The sequence below is a fragment of the Galeopterus variegatus genome, unplaced genomic scaffold (genome assembly GCF_000696425.1).
Source record: "Galeopterus variegatus unplaced genomic scaffold, G_variegatus-3.0.2 Scaffold3039, whole genome shotgun sequence".
In the NCBI taxonomy this organism is placed as follows: Eukaryota; Metazoa; Chordata; class Mammalia; order Dermoptera; family Cynocephalidae; genus Galeopterus; species Galeopterus variegatus.
The window spans coordinates 27,188-36,612 of NW_007729150.1; the positions used below are offsets into that span (position 1 = coordinate 27,188).

General features: G+C 38.3%; 1 protein-coding gene across 1 annotated transcript in view; it reads left to right on the forward strand.

Annotated features, from left to right (window-relative positions):
* CDC14A (cell division cycle 14A) overlaps positions 1 to 9,425 on the forward strand; it is a 147,132-nt gene that overhangs the window by 22,033 nt on the left and 115,674 nt on the right. The gene's annotated exons all lie outside the window — the stretch shown is intronic.

Genomic DNA, 9,425 nt, shown 5'->3' on the forward strand with positions numbered 1-9,425 from the left:
CTAGGATAATTTTTCTGAAACCTTCAGATCTGCTTCTAGAAATTGTTACTGTTTAACGAAAGGGCTCATCATGGCTGGAGCTCTGGAACATAACTGTTTTCTGTCTGGTCAAGTTTGAAATTTTTGTGTATTTCTTGACTGTCATCTCTGTAGAGTTAACAGCCACATGAAATTGATGAACTTACAGTGACAGAGCATGCACTTTACCTGATACGACAGAATTTGGATCATACACTTAGTGTTCATTCTGTATTTTCTATTTTACGTGAGGATCTGGTTTAATTTTCTGTACTTACATGTGGATTTTGGCATCTAAGGGCTCATCATGGCTGGAGCTCTGGAGCAAAACTGTTTTCTGTCTGGTCAAGTTTGAAATTTTTGTGTATTTTTTGACTGTCATCTCTGTAGAGTTAACAGCCACATGAAATTGATGAACTTACAGTGATAGAGCATGCACTTTACCTGATACGACAGAATTTGGATCATACACTCAGTGTTCATTCTGTTTTCTATTTTACGTGAGGATCTGGTTTAATTTTCTGTACTTACATGTGGATTTTGGCATCTGGCCTTTTTTTTTTTTTTTTCTTTTAAACTCTAGGCATGTGAGGAAAAGTGACATCTGTATTCCTAGTTTTGGTTAACTTATTTCATCACATGGAAAGCAATATTTATCTTTTTCTTCCAATTTCTAAATCAAGATTGTGTTAGTCTGTTTCTGCTGCTTATAACAGAATACTTGAAACTGGGTAATTTATGAATAAATGAAATATATTTCTTACAGTTTTGGAAGCTATGAAGTCCCCAGCCCCGGGGGCACATCTGGTGAGGGCCTTCTTCTGGGTGTAACTCTCTGTAGGGCCTCAGAGCAACACAGGGTATCACATGGTGAGAAAGGCAAGAGCTTTCTCATGTGCTCCTTATAAAGCCACCAGTCCACACCCATGGTAATTCATTACTCCATAAATGTATTAATCCATTCACCTCTCAAAGGCCCCACCTTTCAAATATCGTAATTGGATTTCCCACCCTCTTAACACTATTACAGTGGAGATCAAGTTTCCAACACATGAACTTTTGGGGGACACATTTGACCCATGGCAAAGATCCTGAATATTTCAGTTTGGAAGGCAATGTACTACGTAGCCTGCCCTTAAGGATAACCACCAAATTATAATGCTTAGGTATTTTATTCTTTTTCCTGGGTAAAATGTTACTGTTTTTACATGGTATAGTTCCTCGTACATATTAGTTAATATGCCCAGTGATTATCTTTTGATTTGGTTGTTTTTCATTGAACTTAGGTGTAAAAGGCAGTCTGAATTTTCTGTTGTGTATTTATGAATTTACAAATTTTTGCCATTGATCTCAAAGTGCTAAATGGTCATGAAATGGTACCAAAGAGTGATCTTTTTAGTCAGTAGTCATTTAACATAAAACTATTGCACTCAACTTTTCTACTTGAAAAGATTTAAGATATATGTGAATTCTTTTAACTAAAACGGATCTACGTTTTTCAGGAAGGGAACTACTGCCTGTAGTTTAGAAAATAAAGTTAAAATTTTTGCACTTATCAAGGAAGCAAATAATATCCCTTTTATATAAAGTGAACTTTTAATGGCTGAATTAACAATATTAAAAAATAATTGAAGTTCATGTCTTCCTTTTGAGGACCTAGGAGTTTCTTTGCTTTATTAGTCATGTTAGTATGTAATTGGGTATTATTATGAACTGGGTGTTATTATTAATAATCTGGGACCTGTGCACTATCTGGAGTGACCAAAGAGAAAAGAATCATAATTAGGAAAATAAAAATCACTGGTCTGATTCATTGTTCTACTTATTCACAATTGCACAAGAGTGGATGGATTGAATTAAGACTGTCTTTTCTATTATAGTCTATACTGGACATGTGGGTAAGTATATATAAAGGCTTGTTTTGATTTGCTTTCATTTACAAAGCTATCTTTCTTTTTTTTTTTAAAAAAAAAAGATGACCGGTAAGGGGATCTTAACCCTTGACTTGGTGATGTCAGCACCACGCTCTCCTAAGTGAGCCACAGGCTGGCCCTACAAAACTATCTTTCAACATTATGAAAATTTAATAAAGTTTAGACCGTCCACTTGGTTCATTTCAGTGATCAGGTAATCTCTTAGATGCCTGGAATGACATCTTTGCTTTAGTACAATTAGTGGGCACTCTAGTACTTTCTTAAGGATTGCATTTTCAAAACTCAAATGTTAGTAAGTCATGGGTTATCTCAATGAAGCATGCCACATAGAATCTCTGTATTAGGAGAAAAAGATTTACTTTACCAATCCAAAGCTGCAATTGCTTTAGCCTTGTGGAATCTCAGTTTCTTCATCTGTAGGAAATATAAATAGGAATTATAGAGTGCTCACAGGGTGCTGGTTAGGATTATATTAGAGAATACAAGGAGCTTTATAAATTTTAAGGTCCTATACAAAGTGAAGTTACTAATGTAATGTTTGTGAGTTCTGATAGGAAAACAACAAAGACAGTTCTTCCATGAAATTTATGAACACCCTCTTTCAGCCTTAGAGCTGTCTCTTCCATATGGGAAAGCTGTCCAATATAGTTTTAGGACTCTAAATAACCATTTAGTCAAGACTCAGAAAGGGAGGCCCCAGAGAGGTGGATGACTTGTCCAAGGCTGCAAGGTGAGGTCAGGGCCAGGTTGTGTGGCTCTTGACTGCATCGTTCACGTTCTTCTCTCCATCTTCAGTGGTAACTGCAGCCTCTGGTTTACAGTCTTCCATGCTCACTGGCGGCATTGCCTGGACTACTTGGCTGTGTTGTCTCATGCTGGCTTCGAGGCTCCTCTGCCTCTTTTACTCCCGTGACTATTACTGCCACTCCCGCTGCTTCACTTCCAGAAACCCAGACTCCAGGCACTCCCACTTGGAATAGAGCCTTCTTGTTACGTGCCTTCCACATTCTGTCTCTTTCGCCCTTCTGGGATCCTTAGATCTTCAGTCTCCCAGTTCTCTCAGTGCATTGCACCCAGCTGATGTCTCTTGCCTGCAGCCCATAGGCACTCACTTCAGTAGGGTCCTGGGTATGTGCCTTCCACATTCTGTCTCTTTCGCCCTTCTGGGATCCTTAGATCTTCAGTCTCCCAGTTCTCTCAGTGCATCGCACCCAGCTGATGTCTCTTGCCTGCAGCCCATAGGCACTCACTTCAGTAGGGTCCTGGGTAGTTGCTTCCATCCCTTTTGCCTTGCTCGCCTCGCCAGCTCCCCCCCTTGGCGTCTTCCCAGTGGATGATTTCATGCACTAATTTACTGAGAACTGTGGTACCCCGCCTCTCCCAGCCTTGCACTTTACCCTGCACCGCACCAACTGTTCTTGCATTTGCTCGGAGGCCCAGTCTGACTGGAATGCCCTTTCCCTCCGGCTTGATAATTCCTGTTCTTTAAGACCTCCATTCAGGCACCACCCTCTAGGAAGCCTCTCCTTTCCCTTCTGGGTTGGACTGGGTTGGAGGTGGCTCCCTCTTTTTCCCATAATTCTCTATACAGATCTCTATTGTTGAAGAATTATAATTACCTGTTTGCGCCTGTCTTTCTCACTAGACCATGAGCTCCTGGAGGATGGGGGCATCCCATATATCTTTCTGTCCCCAGTGCCTAGCACAGGGTCACCAAAAACACAGAACCTTCTATTGACCTTGTCATGATCCCCTTAACTTGCAGATCCCCTTTTATCCCTTTGCCTCCAGAGGTTTCAGAATAGCCTGCCTGCGGCATGTTTACATCCTCCCCATACACTGATTGCTTAATCCTTTGCTGCCTAACTTTTGCCTTTCCTACTCTACTGACACTGCTCTAGTGACATCTTAACACCGTCTGATGGCATTTGATTGGTCCTCAAACTCCTTTACTTCTCCGAATAATTTGGCACTGTTTTAACCAGTAACTTTGTCTTAAAATTCTTCTGTGTGATTTTCTAATTTCTTTAGGCACGTTTTATTTTCTAGTTTGGAAATTTTTATTCCTCCCAGTAAAGCTTTTATGATCTCCCCACCCTCCATTCGATGCTTTATGTAGATAGGTAATATTTTGTGCACTCTATTCCAAACCCAAATTTCTCATTTTTATATGTCAAAAGGTGTTTTTTCAAGTTGATTATTTGAAGTGGTGATTTATTGCTATTTTTTGTGTTTGTATGTATTCTATTCCCAGTGGTCTTAGTTGTGGTTATGTTGATTAGAATGGAAAATTATCCATCAAAGATCTGCTTAGATTAAAAATCCAAAAACAAAACCACGATCACCAACAAAAAACTTGCTGCTTATTATTTTAAACTGTACTTTAAAAAATTTTAAATACTAAGAATTATGAAGTAATATGTTGCTGTTTGCTATTTCTTGTTAATAATTACCGTGATAGGGGAAGCAATCAAAAGAGGAGAGATTTATTGTAGTAAGAACAATTTGTAAAACTGTGTATGTTATTTAATATAAAATGTAATCAGTGATTGATAGGCTAGAACAGTAAGTATTAATCTGACATTTCAGAGGATCCATGAACTCCTGAAATTATATGTTATTTTGTTGTATTTACATTTTTCTTCTGAGAGGATTCGTAGTTTTTTTTATCAGATTCTCAAAGGGATTCTTGGTACAGACAATGTTAAGAACACTGGGCTAGAATATAAGGGCTTCTAAAAGAGAAAACTGTAGTGACAAAAGACAAAATTGTAGTATTTTTTAAAAACAGAATACCTTCTCCAAACTTAAATCAGTTAAAAAAAACCTTTCAATGACTACTTTAATAATATGAAAGCTTTATAAACATAATATGATTAAACTGTCTTTTCTGAAAGTAGTCAATATAGTTTTAATTACTGATTTTACTTTTACTCAGAGAAAAATGAAACCCCAGCTTGGAGAAAAAACATCTAAAGAGTATCACTGAGAAAAGGGGACATTTTCTAGGGCAGTGATTTTTTTTTAATACCTGCTGTTTATTAATCAACAAGACAATTACAGTAATCTTGAGGACTGTTTCAGAAAGGATTAAAAAGATATTCACAGAAATGTAATTTTAAATTTACAAAACATCCCACATAGCCTTTTCAGGGTAAAAGGAGAAGGTGGGGGGTGGCCATCATGAAATGAACAATTGTACTGAAGTACTGAGAGTACCTGGCAGATGGTGGGGCTCAGGGAATGTCCTTGTTGCTGAATGAATCAGTGCAGTAATCCTATCCTGGAAACCAGGCACCTGCCACCATATCAGGTGGTTGTATACAAGAACTCTTTTGAAATAATGATCAGACCACCTTCTTATTATAACTACAAAGACATGTTGAGTTTCATGCAGTTCTCTTCTGTTTCAGGTTCATGGGCTTTGGGGGAAGAAAAGCAAGCTACATTCTGGAGATAGTTGATGTAGTTTAAAGAGGTACTGGGGACTCTAAGGCAGTGTTGACTCACATGGGAGTGAGCATACACAGAGATCCCAAGGCATAGACCCCTTATGCCTATTCAGGAATCCTCAGGCAAGAATAACCCCATTTATAGAGAATCCCCATGTGTCTTCAACTATATTATCAGCATGATCAAATAATCTTTATGAGCAACTTTTCTCTGACATTTTGACTTCTACTTTAATCAAATGTGCCATTTCATTAATGAAACGTATTGGGTTTGAAACAAAATTGGCCGTACGGTGGACATCTTTTATTTTATTTTTTTAGAGAAACTATTCAACCTATTTTATCTTAGCTCTAAATAAAAGCATAAACCATATTTTGTTTTGTACAGCCAAAGAAAATTTTCAAGAATATCCCTTTCCTGGGAAAGTTGGAGGTAAAACATGTACAGGTCATGGCTGCTCACAGGAAGTCCTGTCCATTTTATCGCTTTTGCAGTGAGATGACCACTGATTGCTGTGGAGATGCTGATTGCCGCGGCCATTACTGGGCTAGCCTGGTCTCCTGTAAGAGAATGATGCCGTGATCACCCTAGTCTCTGTGCTGTAGTCTACTTAATCTGACCACCATCTTTGGCAGAGCTTGCTTGTTTAGCGAAGTGCATGGGCCCTATTTCTTATTAAAGAGCATATTATGCTGCAGGCTGCACTAATATCTTTTCTGTGCTGTAGTCTACTTAATCTGACCACCATCTTTGGCAGAGCTTGCTTGTTTAGCAAAGTGCATGGGCCCTATTTCTTATTAAAGAGCATATTATGCTGCAGGCTGCACTAATATCTTCCTTACTCAATCAGACTGATTCATACAGCTTAACTAAATACAGGGTTCTAACCAAATGACTTGATTTTACTTTTAAGCATGGCAAACAATTTTGTGGAAAGGCTGCTTAAAATCTGTTTCTTTAAATTGGCCATTAACTCTTTTTTTTAATTTTTAAATTTTTAGCTTTGAGCTTAATTGTATCACCTTTTGTTATTGAATGGTTAGGTAGTTTATGGTCTCCTGACCTAGGCTGACCAAGTGCATGATCTGTGTATGTTACCGTCATCGAAGGATAGCCTGGGCTATTATTTGTGTAGCATGTCATCATTTTCTTCTCTCTCTGAATTGCCATGGCTCATTTTTCCTAAGGAGTCATCCCCCTAGAATGCAACCTTTCACATAGCTTTCCTTTTCAAGACAGAAAATGTCTGTCTGGGATCAATAATCTCAGTTTGTGTTGCTCTACCATAGCAGTCATTGTACTTTGGTTTATAAGTAACATCAAATATTTATATGATATATTACACACAGGGGTAAAACTGATTCTCAGGTAAACAATACAGGTCTGGAAATTTCTATAGATTTGATTATATTAATTGATAGATATTCAGTAGTAAATCCCATCTTTTATGGACTATATTTTACCTTGTTAAATGAAAATTTTTCACCTTTTTAGATTGTATGTGTAGTTAAGATTGTTTCATTGGTCCTTGTGTGCTGTGCATGCATCCCTGTGAGGTTATTCTCTTCTGTTTGTGATAAGCCTTGGCCAATATGTTGCATTAAATATTCATTAGATTGTGAGCGCATATGAGGCTAGAGACTGGGGTTCTCCTCTCCTTGTCACCACATCGCTCAGCAAAGTGTTTGACACACAACAGACGCTCAATTCATGTTTAAAGGACCAATAGAGCTTTCTTCAGCCACAGATTCAGCAAACTGGTCACTTATGGGCAGCATTCAGTCCACAGACATGTTCTGTTGGGCATGAATGCTGTTTTAAGAAATTTGAATTCATAGTCAACATCTGCAATTTATGAAAACTTCCACAAAATTCTGGATCTTTGGCTTCTTTTAAATTTTGCAGTATCTGACAATTCTGGGCCCAGATTCCTCTGTGGGAGCAGCAGGTTGGAGCTAAGTATGCTTTGGATAGAGAATGCTCTCCTAGTTTGCCAGTGGGTCCACTTCAAATTCTTGGCCCCTGAGAGCATCTGAATTTGGAACCTCTGGACTAATGCCATTTAAAGGCAGCTTCATTACGGAATCATTAAAGAAACTTGTTCCTAAGGTGTTATCACCTGGAATGCACAAATTTACAAATTTCCCTGAGAGCATCTGAATTTGGAACCTCTGGACTAATGCCATTTAAAGGCAGCTTCATTAAGGAATCATTAAAGAAACTTGTTCCTAAGGTGTTATCACCTGGAATGCACAAATTTACAAATTGTGATAACACTTTCTCAGAGGAATCTGGGGAAATGTGTTTTTTTGTAACATTCTTCTAAAAGGCATATGGCATGATTTGGAGTTCCTTTATAGGAGAATTTAAAGTTCTTTTGGGGCTCCTTGATCAAATGGACAGTGTTTTAGGATACATGTAAAACATTTCCAGGGGTGGGACCAGTCACATTTTTATGGAGCTCTCCTCCAAAATTTAGCAATATCTTAGAGTAGTGGATTTCAATGTGTGATCCCTGGAATAGTAGTGTCAGCATTACCAGGGAACCTGCTAAAAATGCAAATTTTCAGGCCCTGCCCCACTGCATTAAACTCTGTGTTTTAATAAGCCCTCCGGGTGATTCCGAACCAGTCTCTTAAGGGGATGAAGTGTAATACAATAATATAATAATAAAATATAATTTAGATTTAGATTTAGTTTGTTTTTTGTTTCTGAAAAATTTTAGTAATGTTGACCAATTCAACTTAAGAATTATTTAAATTCTAAACCAAGAAACTTGCTATGGCATCATAATTGAGATTTACACAAATTATCTAGCTCAGTGAGAGAGTTGTAGGTTTTTCCCACCTACAGCACTTGCTGTGTAAATGTTCACCTCACACCCCTTCTGGCTCCTGGTTATGTTCTCCCGATAAAACATAGTATACTGATTACACCTCAGCCTTGCCCAGGACCTCTAATTTGCAAGAGTCTCTGTCTCTCTATAAACCGGACCCCTCTGGCACTGTTCCTATTGCTTTGGGAAATGGTGGACCAATAAATGTTAGCTGTTGTTGTTGCTGTTATTATAGAGGGCTGGCTGCGTCCACTTACGGTAAGAAGGTTCAGGAAACTATACACTCCAGTTTCAAGATAGAAATCTAAAATATAAGATGAATAGTAGCTGAAGATTATGATTTGTAATGTCTCATGTACAGCCTCACTTCAAAGAAGGAAAATAGTCCAGAGGTCTTAGTATTCTTTCTGTGACATCCTCTCCTTTATATTTAAGATTGTATTCATTTGATTACTAAATTTACTTTGCGATTGTACCCTGTATTTTTGTGATCGCTGAGCTTCTATGTAAAGCAAAAAGAATCCGTAATAGAGTGGATAGATAGCTTACTGAAAACCGGAGGTTGTGATGTCACTTTGTGAATGCTGCCCATGAAGGGCCGGGTCAGCGTACCAGACGGCAGGAGTGAGGAAGAGGCAGCTGCCCAGTTTGGAGGCTTGATGTTCTCCTGGTATTAGGGCAGAATCTGAGAGAACAACTGCTGGGCTCATTCATAAAGTAGAGTCCTATTGTCTTCAAACTGCGACTTTCTTTCCTTGCATGCTAAAGTTCTTCCATGAAAGATCGCGAAGGATGAGTTCCTCTAAAGGTACTTTATTCATCAGTGTCTCCAATGGATGGTATTGTTTCTTCTAGGTTGCTTTACTTATGTAATAGGTAGGTTTTTTTTTTTTCCCAAAAAGGCTCATTCATAAAGTAGAGTCCTATTGTCTTCAAACTGCGACTTTCTTTCCTTGCATGCTAAAGTTCTTCCATGAAAGATTGCGAAGGATGAGTTCCTCTAAAGGTACTTTATTCATCAGTGTCTCCAATGGATGGTATTGTTTCTTCTAGGTTGCTTTACTTATGTAATAGGTAGGTTTTTTTTTTTTCCCAAAAAGATGACTGGTAAGGGGATCTTAACCCTTGACTTGGTGTTGTCAGCACCATGCTCACCTAGTGAGCTAACCGGCCATCCCTATATG